This window comes from Macrotis lagotis, chromosome 3 (assembly GCF_037893015.1).
Source record: "Macrotis lagotis isolate mMagLag1 chromosome 3, bilby.v1.9.chrom.fasta, whole genome shotgun sequence".
Classification (NCBI taxonomy): domain Eukaryota; kingdom Metazoa; phylum Chordata; class Mammalia; order Peramelemorphia; family Peramelidae; genus Macrotis; species Macrotis lagotis.
Window position 1 is genome coordinate 301511655 of NC_133660.1, and position 14898 is coordinate 301526552.

At 33.5% G+C, this 14898-nt stretch overlaps 1 pseudogene; it reads right to left on the reverse strand.

Annotated features, from left to right (window-relative positions):
• Positions 1-2186: 2186 nt before the first annotated feature.
• On the reverse strand, positions 2187-3078 carry LOC141519648 (olfactory receptor 4P4-like; annotated as a pseudogene).
• Between the last annotated feature and the right edge of the window lie 11820 nt (positions 3079-14898).

Below are 14898 nucleotides of genomic sequence, written 5' to 3' on the forward strand. Positions count from 1 at the left end.
TTTAATTTTAAAACAAATAAAATATGTATATAATTAAAAAAAGAAAACTGGAAAATAATACGTCAAAAACTAGGCATAGACCCACATCTTGCACCCTATATCAAAATAAGGTCAAAATGGCTGCAGGATTTAGACATAAAGGCCAATTAATAGAACAAGAAGTACTTCATTTGTTGGATCTATCAAAAGGGGAGAGATTTATGATCAAACAAGAGAGTACATTATAAATTGGAAAAATGATGATTTTTGATTACATTAAATTAAAGTTTTGCACTAATAAAATCAATGCTGCCAAGATTAGAAGAAAACAGGAGACTGGGAAACAATTTTCACAGTTGGGGTTCTGATAAACACCTCATTTTTAAAATGCCTAGATAATTAAATTAATTTTTTAAATTCCATTAATTGAAAAATGGTCAAAGGATATGACCAGGCAGTTTTCAAGTGAAGAAATTAAAGCTATATAAAATCATGTGAAAAATGTTCCAAATCCGTACTGATTAGTGAAATGCAAATTGAAACAACTTTGAGGTTCCACCTCACACCTATCAGATTTGCTAAAATGCTAAAATGGAAAGATAATCAATGGTGGATAGATGAGGGGAGGATTGGGACATTAATGCACTGTGGGTAGAGTTATGAACCGATTAACCATTGTGGAGAACAATATGGCACTGTGCCAAAAGAGCAATAAAACTGATTATACCCTTTTATTCAGCAATCCTGATACTGTCTATTGCCAGAAGAAATCATAAAAAAATAGAAAAAAATCTCATATGTTCCAAAAAATTCATAGCAGCTTTTTTTGTAGTGACAAAAAATTGAAAATTGAGGGGATACCATCAATTGGGCAATCGTTGAATAGTAAAGGTATATGAATGTTATAGAGCACTACTGTTCTGTAAGAAACCATGAATGGTTGGACAAGAACTGAGCTGAGTGAAGGGAGCAGAAACAAATAAACATTGCACACATAAAAAGACAACATTGTGAGTTGATCTACAATAATGATGCAGCTCCTCTTAGCAGTTCAGAGAGTTAGCACAACCCTGGGAGACCTGTTATGGACAATGTTATCCACATTCAGTGGAAGAAAAACAACACATAAACAAAAAAAAAATGAACAAAACCTCTACAAAATATGAAGGAATATTACATGGACCTTTTAAAAATTTCATTTATATTTTTCTTCCTATCTCACAATTTTTTTCTTTTCCATTAGTCCTAATTCCTAATATCAAAAATGACTTATCTGTAAACATCTGTAAACATATTAAACATATTAAACAAAAATTTACATGTCATTGAGGGGAGGAGGATGGAAAGGAATGGTAGAAAGAAATTATGTAACTTATAAATATTTATATGTATATGGATGAATGTTGAAAAATTTCATAAAATAGGTAATTGAAAAAATTAAATAAATTATCAATTGGACAATAAATAAATACATTGAATAAATAAATATGAAAATAAATATTTAAAAAGAAAATAAAAGAAAATAAAAAAGAAAAATCCAGTGCCACATTCAAATCTAGATTATTAAGAATACATAGGGAAGTAAAAAAAAAAAAATAAGGGGAAATTTCAAAAGATTATTCCACCATTAATTTATATAGACTGCCTACAAATAGCCAAGAAAATGGAAATGAAGACTTAATGATAAATTTTCAAACTCATTAAGCCACATAATGACCTATATAGATCAATATGGAAAATATAATTTTTATTCAGTTTGAGACAGTCAAGAGATTAATGGAAGAGACATAAAAAAGCATTTCAAGAGATTACAATATACACCATTACATGAAATATATGCAAATAGATTATATTCACATATTTTACATGTATGTGCATTATTGATTTTAGGTTTAATTTAAATGGAAATAAAATAACATATTTGAAAGAAGTAATATACTAATCTTTCATTATAAATAAGAAAATTGAGATGTAATAAACATTTAAAATATGTTGGGAGAGAAAAAATATATATAGCACAAACCTTGATATTCGTGCAACTTCTGCCATTTATTTTTTTATAACAGTAATGCCCAGCACCCTGTACAGTCTCCAATGTTGATTTTCTGTAAGCAAGACATTTAATTTTAACATTACATTTTGACATCCAACCTCATGTTTTCCATCTGTGAAATATCCCAAAATAAATTAATGCAACTAATTTAGATTTATTTTCCCAAAAAAACTTTTGACATGACACCTTTCTTATGACATTTTTTCATCTCAGTATATCTCAGAGTATAAATTAAAGGATTGATCAATGATGGTATAAAATATAGCAAACACATTATCCTCTGGGGAGGGGTGGGAGGTTGAAGGTTAGGAAATATGGCAGGTACTAAAAACAAGACCACAACTGTCAAGTGAGACTGACAGAGAGAACTTTTTGCCACACTTCAGCTGAATATGTCCACAGGGTCCATAATATAATGGCATATGAAACAAATAAAATCACAAAAATCATGAAGATAATTACCCCTGAATTGAGGACAAGAAGACCTGTAGTTTAGGTATCTATGCAGACAATTTTCAATAAGGGGAAAATGTTGCAGAAATCATTATCAATCTCATTGGGACCACAGAAAGGTAACTTGAGTGTCATGGCCAACTGAGGAAAGGAATGGGCAGCCCCACTAGCCCAAGCAACCAAAGAAAGGTGGTTGCACTTCTTTCTGCTCATGATCACCATGTAGTGGAGAGGTTTACAGATGGCAACACAGAGATCAAAGGCCATTGCCATAAGGATGAACACCTCAGTACAGTCAAAGAAATGCAGAGTGAAGACTTGGAACATGCAATAATCATAGGCGATTTTTTTCTTAGTTAATAGATTCCCAATTAGTTTTGGTGCAACACTGGTAGTAAATGTCCATACAAGACATGTGACCAAGGAAATAAAACATTGGTTATTGGAAAAGGTGACTAAAATGGATAGAGATAAGGATTACAAAGGTTTCCTATGATGATATTGAAATATCAGAATAAGAAGATAAAACAAAACATCTGTATGTTTTGGTCAGAGGAAAGTCCAAGGAGAATGAATTCAGTGACATTGCCCATAGCCCCCATTTTGTTTTGGGTTCTTTATATTCAGGATAAAGTTCTATATCTGAAAAATAGAAGAAATGTTATTTTAGTGCAGGTATATTCATGGAAAACATACTATGGATAAGATTTTTGTCACTGTTTTTATTAAAAACAATGTATCAAAAATGACCAGAGCTATGGCCCTAGTAAATATATATTAAGATCATCTGAAGAGGTAGAATAAACATAATAGTGTATGCTTATCCTGGAAAAGATGATTTTGGTATGTCATGCGAACTGCCTTCAAATATTTGGCAGGTTATCATGTGGAAGAATATTCCCCTACACAAAACAATAGAAAATACACATATTTCATATACTTATATATAAATATTCATAGGGAGGCATACATGTACACACTTATGTATTCATGTATATAGGCAGATATGTGTTTATATATAGACAGAATATGAATCTATTTATTGAAAGAGAAAGAGAACTAGTGCACTGAAATTTTTTTGTAAGTTTATATTTCTCCAAAAGTAAAGCTGGGTGCCCAGTGACATAATAAAGATCTCATAAGAACTTTTCAGATTTATAATGTATATCCATATGCAGTATAGGCTTTTGAAGAAACTCTTCTTCCATCATAGTGTACATGAAGAGATGTCAGATCTAGCTAAATTTTGGCTATTTGAGTCATAAAACAACTAAATATTTAACTTAAGTTTAATATATATGTGTATATAAATATAATTTATATAAAAATTTGTTTTCAGCTATGTTAATTCATTAATTTCATTAAGTGACATTATTAATGCCTTCAAGTAAAGTGTTTTTACTGAACATTGTTTGTATTCCCCCGTCTTTCTATTTCCTAGCAGGAATGAAACTAAGCTAACTATTTCCTCTGGATAATTACTTAATAAGTGTGTTTTGGATGCTTGATCTAACTAAATAAAAAAACCTAACCCAATCAAAAAATATATTCTTTCTATTACAGCCATGCTCCAAAAATTAATTTCTCTATTAATGCATTGTTGTACATTATTCACAAAATTATCTACAAACTGGGAGTGTAAATATTAAACTAGAAAGGAACAAAAAAATTACATACAAACTGCTAGACTAAGTATATTTGAAAAATGAAAGATGATTCTATAATTGAATATGATGCTGCAATGAGTTTATATGTCATAATGATTAAAAAGTAGGAGTCTTTTCTACTGTCACAGGGTCCTTCACATCATCTCCTTGATTTTTGTGGAACTCATATGTGAGCCATTTTATTTGAGAGAAAGAAAAAAATATACTTACCCTGTTAAAAAGAACCTCAAAACAAATATATTATTCTTATTGTTTGGTTATTTCAATTGTGTCTGACTTTTCTTGACCCCATTTGGGGATTTCTTGACAAACATATTGGAATGATTTGCTATTTCCTTCTCCAGCTCATTTTTTATTGATGAGGATATCGAGACAAACATAGTCAAGTGATTTGCCCAGTGTCACACAATCAATAAATATCAGAAGTAATATATGAACACAGTTTTTTCTGATAACAGGCTTCATTCTTTACCTACTGAAACACCTATATCCAACCGTATATCCAGAACCAACCTATATCCAAAGCAGAATATATTCCACAAAAATGGTGTAAATTTCAAATTATTAATTCATTTATAAGTATCTGTGTGGGTTGCATACTGACTTAGTTTAAAATATAGTATATACATTTTTATTGTATTTTGATTTATGTTACTAAATATTTCCCAATTATATTGTAATCACTTTTGGACACGCACCTTCCATAACCATATGCTTGATACTTTGTCCAACAACAATCCTAACAATTTATCTTCCAATTCTTGTTTGAAGTTGACTAATGAATGAGAAGTCACTTCCTCCACAAATTGTGAATTCCATTATTAATCAATACTATTTGTAAAATGTTTTTAATATTTTAGACATCAAGCTGAAATCCTGCTCTTTACAACTCAAGTTCATCTACTATTCTCTTCTTAGCACTAAATATGAAAGTTGAATCTTATCTGAATTTATCATTTAATCATATACTTGACTAGAACTCTCATGTTTTGCTGAAAAACCATTTTCCCTTGGCTAAACCAATCTAAGTTACTTCAACCATGTCTTTTAAATATGCTGACTGTCCTCATTTGGAGAACAGACAAGAAGAGAAGAAGGGAGCATTCAAAAAGATTACATCTGAAAAAGAAACATAGAACTTAGAAAAGTAGGGTTGGAGATTGCATTATATATTGAGAAAGACTATGTGGTTGCTTAATTAATAGAACGCAAAATTAAAAAATCTATTACATTTTCAGAAGATGAATTTGGACTAATTATTCAATAAACCCAACTTTTTTCTTCTGTAAAATATAGGGATTTTATTTGAAAAATAATCAGAACAGGAGTATAATTGGTTTAGGAAATTTATAATGAAGAAAATTTGCCAATGCTAATTATAGAATAGCAGGACTATAGAATTACTGTTGGCAGGGAACCCAAAGGTCATTTAGAACAACACCTTTTAAATATCAAGGATATTTGCCAAAACTCAGAGAAACAGTAAATAATAGAATCTTCATTAGAAACTTACTCCTCTAAGTTGCAATTTAGGCTTCTTTTACCTCAACTATACTCAGTCTCTTCTATGTGTTATGATCTTAGAAAGTAGAAAAAAGTATTACTTTTTCAAAACTATTTGTTACTTCATTTCCCTCATTACATGTAAAAATAACTTTTGACATTCATTTATAAAACTTCAATTTTCAAATTTTCACTTCTATGGAGGGATCATTGGCACAGTTTTTCTGGATACTTCCTATATAGTAGACACATGCATCCACAACAGGAAAAATTACCTTCACCCCAAAACATAGTAATAAACCATCTCTTGCTCCGAAGAGAGTGAGTAGATTTTTAAAAAATGAAACTGTAAATAAGTAATTTAGGGAAAATCAAAAGAAAGTTCAAAAAATATATAAATAATATATTATGAAATTTAGAAATTTATAATAAAATTAGTATCATTAATAAGTACTAGATAAAATCAACAAACAAAACAACCAAAACCAAAAACAGATTTTAAATCTAAATTGGAAATAGACCTGATTCCAAATTCTACTTCTGAGACTTTGTAGCTGTGAGACTTTAGACAAACAAATGAAATTCTTCAATCAAAGTTTTGCCAGAGACAGAAGATACAAATGAAAATGAATCTTAATTTAGAATTTAAAAAAATGACTTGTGGTCAAAACCATACATTCAATCCCTGCATATAGGACCTTTGAGAAGTAAAACTCCCCTTTGTCTCTGATTATCTCATCTGCAAATTTAGAAAGCCTGTATTAGGTAATTGCTAATATTTCTTTATGTTTTAACCTTTAAAGACAAGTTCTTTGTGTTGTTTTATTTTTTAATAAAATTTTAAAGGAAAGGGGCAGCTAGATAGTGCAGTTGATAGAGCATCAGCCCTGAAGTCAGGAAGACCTGAGTTCAGATCCTTAATAATTACTTAGCTGAGTGACTTAGGGCAAATCACTTAACTCTACTGCTTTTCAACTACCCCCCAAAAAAATTGCAAAGGAAAATAAACAAATAAATGAGATAAATAAATGAATTTCCATAAGTAGGAGCAATTATCATTGTGGAATCAATGCTGTGGTTGCAAATAAGAACTAGTTGTGTGATTGCGGAAATATCTAATTTTTTTCAACCTCAACATTCTTAAAATTAGTATGATGATCATCATGATTATGATGATAAGAACTATAATAATATAAGAACTATAATAATAAAACATCTGCTTCTGTCCTCTTTTATGCAATTTAATTCCTTTAATGATAGCCTAAACAGTAAGACTAGAATACCTTTCATTCGAAAGACAATTTCCACGGGGTGGCTAGGTGGCACAGTGGATAAAGCACCAGCCCTGGAGTCAGGATTACCTGGGTTCAAATCGGGTCTCAAACACTTAATAATTACTTAACTGTGTGGCCTTGGGTAAGCCACTTAACCCCATTTGCCTTGCAAAAAACTTAAAAAAAAAAAGAAAGACAATTTCCATTAATCACAGCACTGTTCCTACTTAATGGTTAATACTGATTGGCTCTGTATCTCTGTATTATAAACGGAATTTCTAATTGTACTCAATCTGCAAAAGTCATTATGAACTAAAAAGCACTAGTTTTTAAAAAATCATCTGCCTCAAAACTTGAGAGAAATAAATGGATTAAAAATTGTAAGTAGTTTCAGGAAATAAATTGAAAAGTTAGGAAATATTATAAAAGAGTCAGATATAAAATTCATATATCAATGACAAAGCATCTTCAAAAGATGCATTTTCTGACTGCCTTCCTTTTAGACCTATCATATGCTGTTAAATGAAGTCCTTAAAACATTTCTGAAATACAATAGGAGTCTTAATGTTTTACTTTTACCATCATTCAGTTGACTAGATTATAATCATCATACACACGCACACACACACACACACACACACACACACACAAACAAACAAACACACACATATGTACATACTGAGGTTTTTATAAAGGCTGACTTTCTATTAGTCATAACTAAATGATTACAAAATATTAGAATTGTTAGAATCATAATGACTATTTGATCCTGTAGATAAAACCAAACTCCCCCAAAACCCTTTAATATTTGTAATACAGAGTCGTGTGGATTTTGTTGGGTAAACTTCAGGAAATTATAAACAAACAACACTATGGGGTACCATTTATGTTTTTCTTGATTTTTATCAGATCTGTTCTTAGCTGAGTTCCCTCTCTAAATAATTTTGTCCTTTTTATGATTTTTCTAATATAGGACTTGATTTCAGTAATCATGATTCACACACATACACACACATATTTTGTCTCCTCTAGAAAAGGAAGTATGTAGTATGTTGTGAAACTTACCTCTATTGAATAATGAATCCATGAGATACCAGGGTGATGTTCTAATGAATTCCTTTGATCCAACCCTCTACTGGAAATCAAGGTATGTTGAACCCATCATTATAACCTTCTTCAGTCCATAGATTACAAATGATCACTCACCAAATCATATATCATAACTAGCACTATTACATATAATAAAAAAACTGCTAATGTATGATTAATCTCAAATCTCTTATATCAATACCTAACATCCATAACTTAAGGTATTTTAAAACCAGAAATAGACAAATCAAAGGTGGTATGAATCATGGAGAGAAACCCTTTGCTATCTGCAGAAATAGGAGAATTTAAGACTCAGTTCACAATGTTTCGGTGAAATTTAGAACAAATAATTATTTCCGAAGTACTGGAAAGATGACTGGAGATTGAAACACATCTTTGTATCATATCTTTGGAACTCTGGAATAAAGGGGGAGCATTTCTATATTGCAAAGTAAAGTAAATATAATATTCAACTATAATTCATCATTTTGAAAAAAATGAACACCTAAGCAGATTTTAATGTGTGTGCAAAATTCTTTGTAAGTCTTTGAGTCTGTGGAAATGATGATCCTAGAGGGAGCTGAAGTGTTTGTTGTTTTTCTCCCCACCCCCCACTCACCATTAAATAACACTAGCTCAATTTTTCTCCTTCCAGGGTGTATGGGCAGTTATTTCCTGGTTTCATGTGGAAGAGTGAAAAGCACACTCTATTGAGAATAGGCAACAAATTCACAATTATCAGGACTGTCTGTCTTCTGTAGTTTTCTACCAGATTTTTCTGGCTGCAATTTGCAAGAATGAAGGCAGGAAGAGAGAAGAGATAGGTAGATAGATAGATAGGTAGATAGATAGATAGATAGATAGATAGATAGATAGATAGATAGATAGATAGATAGATAGATAGATAGATAGATAGATAGATAGATAGATAGATAGATAGATAGATAGATAGATCTGCCAAAATCACCACCTTAGGTGCTGACCACAGGTGGTACTGATATCTTTTCATCTTGTTCTTTAAATTAAGTGAACATCACCAGCCAAGCTATTTGGGAATCTATAAATCACATTTTTGTTTCAGGACCTAGATTTTGCAAAATGACTTTAATCTCTCCCACATATTCTAAATTGTTTACTCTTCCCAACACATTTATCCCTTTTACAGCCTAACTAGGTCTGGGTCCAAAATGGTCAGGTGAAATTTTTATTCCAATCCCTATGGGGACAATTATCATTTTTCCAGTTGGTAAGTCTATAGGAGTCATGATATGAAAATAATAACCAACAGAGTCTACAGTCCCTAAGAAGGGAGGTCTAGCATGTAAGTTGTAAAACCACCATTGTAATTTTTGTGCTCTTTGGCCTCTGTATTCTTATCTGAATCTTAGGGGTCATCATGTACCCTAAGGGGATCAATCCATTTTTAAGAGGCTAGTTATGGAGTTGTATGGCCTCAAATAAATTGTTTTTCTAATGAGCATATGAATTATTTCCTAAATTTCTGAGTTTTTTCCTTTTAACAAAGCATTCATTCTTTCTATTAATTGTGTCACCTGAGGGTAATAAGGTATATGATATATCCATTCTATATTATGATAAGTACAAAATTGCTCAGTCTCTCATACCTTAAAATAAATACCATTATCACTTTGTATCTGTAAGGGGGATACATAGTATAAGATAATGATATCTATAGTTCTAAAAGTATTCTTTTTAGCTAGCACTCCAGAGTAAGTGTTCAGACAGGTTTACATGTATCTACATCTTTTTTTAAGAGGGGAGTGGATTTACCTAATCTGTTTGCCAAATCTGAGTAAATAATTTCCCTCAGGCTAGTTCAATTTTAACAGTGTGGGGAATTCATCTCTCCTTTTACATCTGACAAATAGAATATCCAGTTTGGATTTGTTTCAAGAGAGAGATAAGAAGAGAAATTCTCCAGTCTACTGCCCAACTAAGATAAGACATGGACTGTGTCCCATTTGATTTTACAACCATTGAATTTGTGTATAAAATTCACTTTCTTCTTGTTGAAGTATAGCTATTTTTATTAGTTGAGACACATGGGCATTATATGCTCTGGTGTGTCTGCTGTGGTCTGAGCATCTACATGAAAAACAGAGATGTTAGTAACATGTGGCCAGTTCCATATTTCTTGCCACAGTTCTTTTCCCCCATACGTCATTGCTATGAATTTGTCTATTATTTCCCTTCCATATAGGTATCCATAGTCAAACCATTATCTACTACACATGAATCAATAAAGACATGGCATTCTTTTCCTTAATCAGTTTTTTTATGGTTTTTGCAAGGCAAAGGGGGTTAAGTGGCTTGCCCAAAGCTAGTTAATTATTAAGTGTCTGAGGTCAGATTTGAGCTCAGGTCCTCCTGACTCCAGGGCTGGTGCTCTATCCACTGTGCCACCTAGCCACCCCTTCTTAGTCAGTTTTAATAGCTTCATAGGCCTCTATTAATTCTTATAATTGACTGCTCCTCCCTGTCCAATATTTTCCACAATCACTGAAGCAGTAGGATTATATGCTACTGCTTTCCAGTGCCTCACCTGGCCTATATATTTAACTGACCCATTGGTAAATTAGAAGTGTTTCTTTTCTTCTTCACTCAAGCAGTTATAGCCTTCTCACCATTTTACTAATGAATTTACACCTGTTTTGACTGATGTCACCTCATTTCAAGCCATTCCCTTTTCTGTAATCTTTCACATAGTATCTATACCATTTCCCTTTAATAACACTAGCTTCTTGATCATGTCCAGTTTTATGTGAGGCAGGTGTCCTCATCATCCACTGTATAATGGGAATTTTTGGCTGCAAAATCACTTCATGGCCAACAGTCACTTGTTTTGTTTCAACCAGTGCCCAAGAGGCAGCTAAAAGCTACTATTCAAAGAAAGAATAATTTTCCCCCACCTCCAGAAGTTTTCTTGACCAGAAGCCAAATTTTAAAATAGATACAAATGTATACTGAATAGCATAACTCCTTAAAAATTAAAACTTGGTCAGGTGGAAACTAATGATTCTATTAGATATCAAGAAACAAAAAAAGAAAAATCAAAAGAATGGAAAAAATCCAGAAGAAAATATAAAATATCTCAAGGAAGCAAATGACAGAGGAAAAGATTGATAAAATGGAAATTATTTGATTACTCGAAAGCCATAATATTTAAAACACCTTAGATATCATATTTTAAGAAAACATAAACTGCTTAGGGGAGCTTCCAGTCAAGATGGTAGAGAGAAGCCAAGCACTATTTAAACACTCCTGTCTTTTCCTAAAAACCAAGATAAATCAAGTCTCTTAACAGATTTTGGAGAGACAGAACCCACAGAAGAACAGAAGGGCACATCTCCCAGAAATGTCTGTCATGGGGGATTGGACTAGCCCAGGGTAGAGAACTGAGACCCAGTTAACAGGTGGCAGAGGGAGGCTGGGGGACCAACCCGAGAACCACAGTGGAAGTCATTGCAGTGTGCATGGTAGACAGATGGTGAGAGCTCTAGCAAGGCTTCCCAGACACCCATCCAGCCAGCTCAGCAGGTATGGGAAGACCTAGGCTTCAAACTTGCAAGTTTCCAGTCAGAGCCCCATTGTTCCTATAGGAGGGTGTAACTTTCTCTAACGCAAACACCTAGGTGTTTGCACCTTGTGAGATGAAGACAGTCCAGATTCAGCCCGAGGGCTAGGGAATATGAAAAATAGATTGATAGAGGTCAAGCAAACTGTAGTCCACAGGCCAAATCAAAGAAGTTGGATTTAAGATTCAGGCCATAGTTTTCTGACCTCTGAATTAGAGTTCTGAAGGGTGAAGGGTTAAGTTGAAATCTTCTCTATCAATTTTCTTGGTCCAAGGAGAAGGAACTTCCTAAGCACACTGAACTGAAACATGTCAACCAAAGCATGTTCCGGGGCAGGGAATGCTGGGGAACATTTTTAGTGAAGATGTTTTGGCATTCACATCTGGGGACTTGACCAGATCCTGGGTATTTACCTCAAGACACCTGGAGAAAGTGATTGAACTCAAGATCTGAGGTGATTTGGGTAAAACTCCTTGGATCACAAAGGTCAGTCTTGTAAAGTCTTGGATCTGTACCACTTTTGTGTGAGCACTATAAAGGTCTTACTTGCTAGAGTGGCCCCTTCAGAGAGGATGCTATGTCAAAGGGACTTTTCCAAAATTAAGTCTGCATAACAGGTTACCCTTTCTGTTACAAATGAAAATAAAACAGACATGGGTAGCTTGGTGTGATTGTGCGTAGAGTTAGAATGACTAGTACAAACCAAGGTACTGTCTAAGTCTGATACTCAGTTGTATATCTAAATGTTGTCTCCATGTGCAAAAAATGTCAATCTGCTGTGTCAAGGCCTGTCTCCAACATCTAAATATTGACCTGGTCTGTGTCAATATTACCTGGTCAGTTTTGTAATAGCACAAATAAATTCCTTCACCTGGGTCAACAAATCATAAGATAAGACACATCTCAGATGAGGGGAGAGAAACCCTATGGCTATCTGTAAATATTCTCTCTTCATCCTAAGTGGGATTCTTATCAATAGGAATTTTAAACAAATATTACTAGTTTTGAGAGGATCATAATGTAGAACTATATCATCTATATGAACTCTCATTGGTTGTCTGACTCATTTTTATGATTATTTGTCCTTTCTGTATAAAGTGTCCCCCAAATTTTGTAACATGGCTGGCATCAGAAAAGATGCCATTCATCCATGGGTTCTTGGTAAGATCCTAGAGAATAAAACTTAATTTATAAAGCTTATTCTTTTTTATTTCATATTAAGGCTAAGAAAATTGTAGCTGACACTACAGATCCCAACTTGAAAAAAAGTCAAAGCAAGTTCTTAGCTCACGACATCTGGGAGGATCTTCACTCAAGGTCTGTCTCTTCAGGGGAAAATGGGAAGAAAAGTCCAGTTAGGCAGGAGAACAAGAAAAACAGTGGGAGCCTTCTAGCCATAATACAGCTCATGTCCAGGCAACTAGAAAAAAGCACAGGTTCCAGCAGCTAGAGAGTAAGCCAGTAGGGAGGGTCCCAACTACAAACAAAGCCTGAACCCTGGGGACACTGGGACAACAGACAGAATGGAATTGGGAACAAACAACCAGAGCCTAAACATAAAGGAGGAAACAAACTGCTACATAAGCAATGCCTGGGTTTCATAGGCAACATCTTGGCCAGAGATAAAACAGGGAATAGACCTCCAGTTCATGCACAAAAGTTCAGGACTATATTCCATATATCCATGGAGGAGAGCTCAACAAACAAAACATTAGATTGTATGCATCCCTACAAGGGAAGATAACACTTGCAACTCAAGAAATGTATTTCTCTTAGAGTAGTTAAAGGACTGACTATAGTTGAAGGGATTGTATTTAGTGAATATGGCTATGACTAATCAGACCAATACAAGTTCAGAATGTCGCATTACTGACTTGGAACAAATTGGGGTGTTTAAACTTATGCATCTCACATTTCCTTTGGACTACTTTAATTCTGCCTTGCTCAAAGAGCTCAGCACTTTCTCTGATGAAGGCATCCTGTGCTGGGCAGTCCTGTGCCAGTGTCTCCCACGCCTTACAATCCATTCTAAAGTTGTTAAGAGAGACCTTTAGTGTCCCAGTACTCAGAGTATTTAGAGAATCTAGAGATAACTAATGAAATCAGGAATGACATTACTTTACTAGATACCTTGATTAAGAAGGGTTGTAGTGCCACAGGGCAGAGGGTAAGCACATACTTTGAAGGGCTGGACATAAAGAGATTAAGAAGTGATCTTGTGTTAATCTAAACTTTTAGAACCATGGCTGCGACAGTGGGAGAAACTGTACTGGATACTTTGGTTGGGGAGAGTTGTAGGCTTATGGTAGCAGTACTAAAGAGACAGAGAGAATACTAAGGGGACTGTACATGAAAACAGCATGAAGTTATTCTGCTTTGCCTGACACTGGCTACAATTGGAAGCAGTGGGCTTTTGTGTGGGGGGGAGATAAAAGGTTAAGGAAATAATTTGCTTTGCATGAAGCTTTGGCTCATGAGGATGTGTCCAGGGAGGGTACTTGAAAAGGGAATAAATGTGGTTATAAATTTAAGATATATATAGAGAGAGATAGATAGATAGATAGATATTTGAGGAATTTAATAGTAGTTCAATGAAAAAATTTATAACCACATTTCATACACACACACACACACACACACACACACACACACATATATAAAATGTGGTTATAATTTTTTTTTAAAAAAAGAAAGAAATGAGCTACAAAAGGAAATAACAAAAAGTTCCAGTAACTTTGCCAAAAAACAGAACCCTGAAAGGGTCACAAAGAATTAGACATGATGGAAACAGGAGAACAATAGTTAAAAAATAAATAAATAAAGGCAGAAAGACAAAAAAACAACTTTAATTGAAAATTCATTATAATTAATGTATAAGCATGTATCCAAGCAAAAAAAAGTAAAAAAGAAAAAAGTACTTGCCCTCAAAATATTTATATTAGCAAGAGAAACATTGCCTAGATAAATCAGGTCATTAAAAATAAATAATACAGTTTGAAGGTAAATGTAGAGGGGACTTCCTAAGACAATAAGGTGGGGGATCAGGAAAGGTTTCTTTCATAAAGTGACTGAATATTTAAGATAAGAATGCAGAGAGGAAGAGGTGGAGACAGTCAGTATTTCAGGTGTAGTGAAGAACCAGTGCAACTCCATGGAATATAAGATGGTGCATCATCATGAGGATTATAATGTGGGGCTAAATGGAAGGTCACATGAAGATTAATAGATTGGGAATGAATATGAAGATATTTAAATATAGCACAAAAACTGATATATAAAGTTTG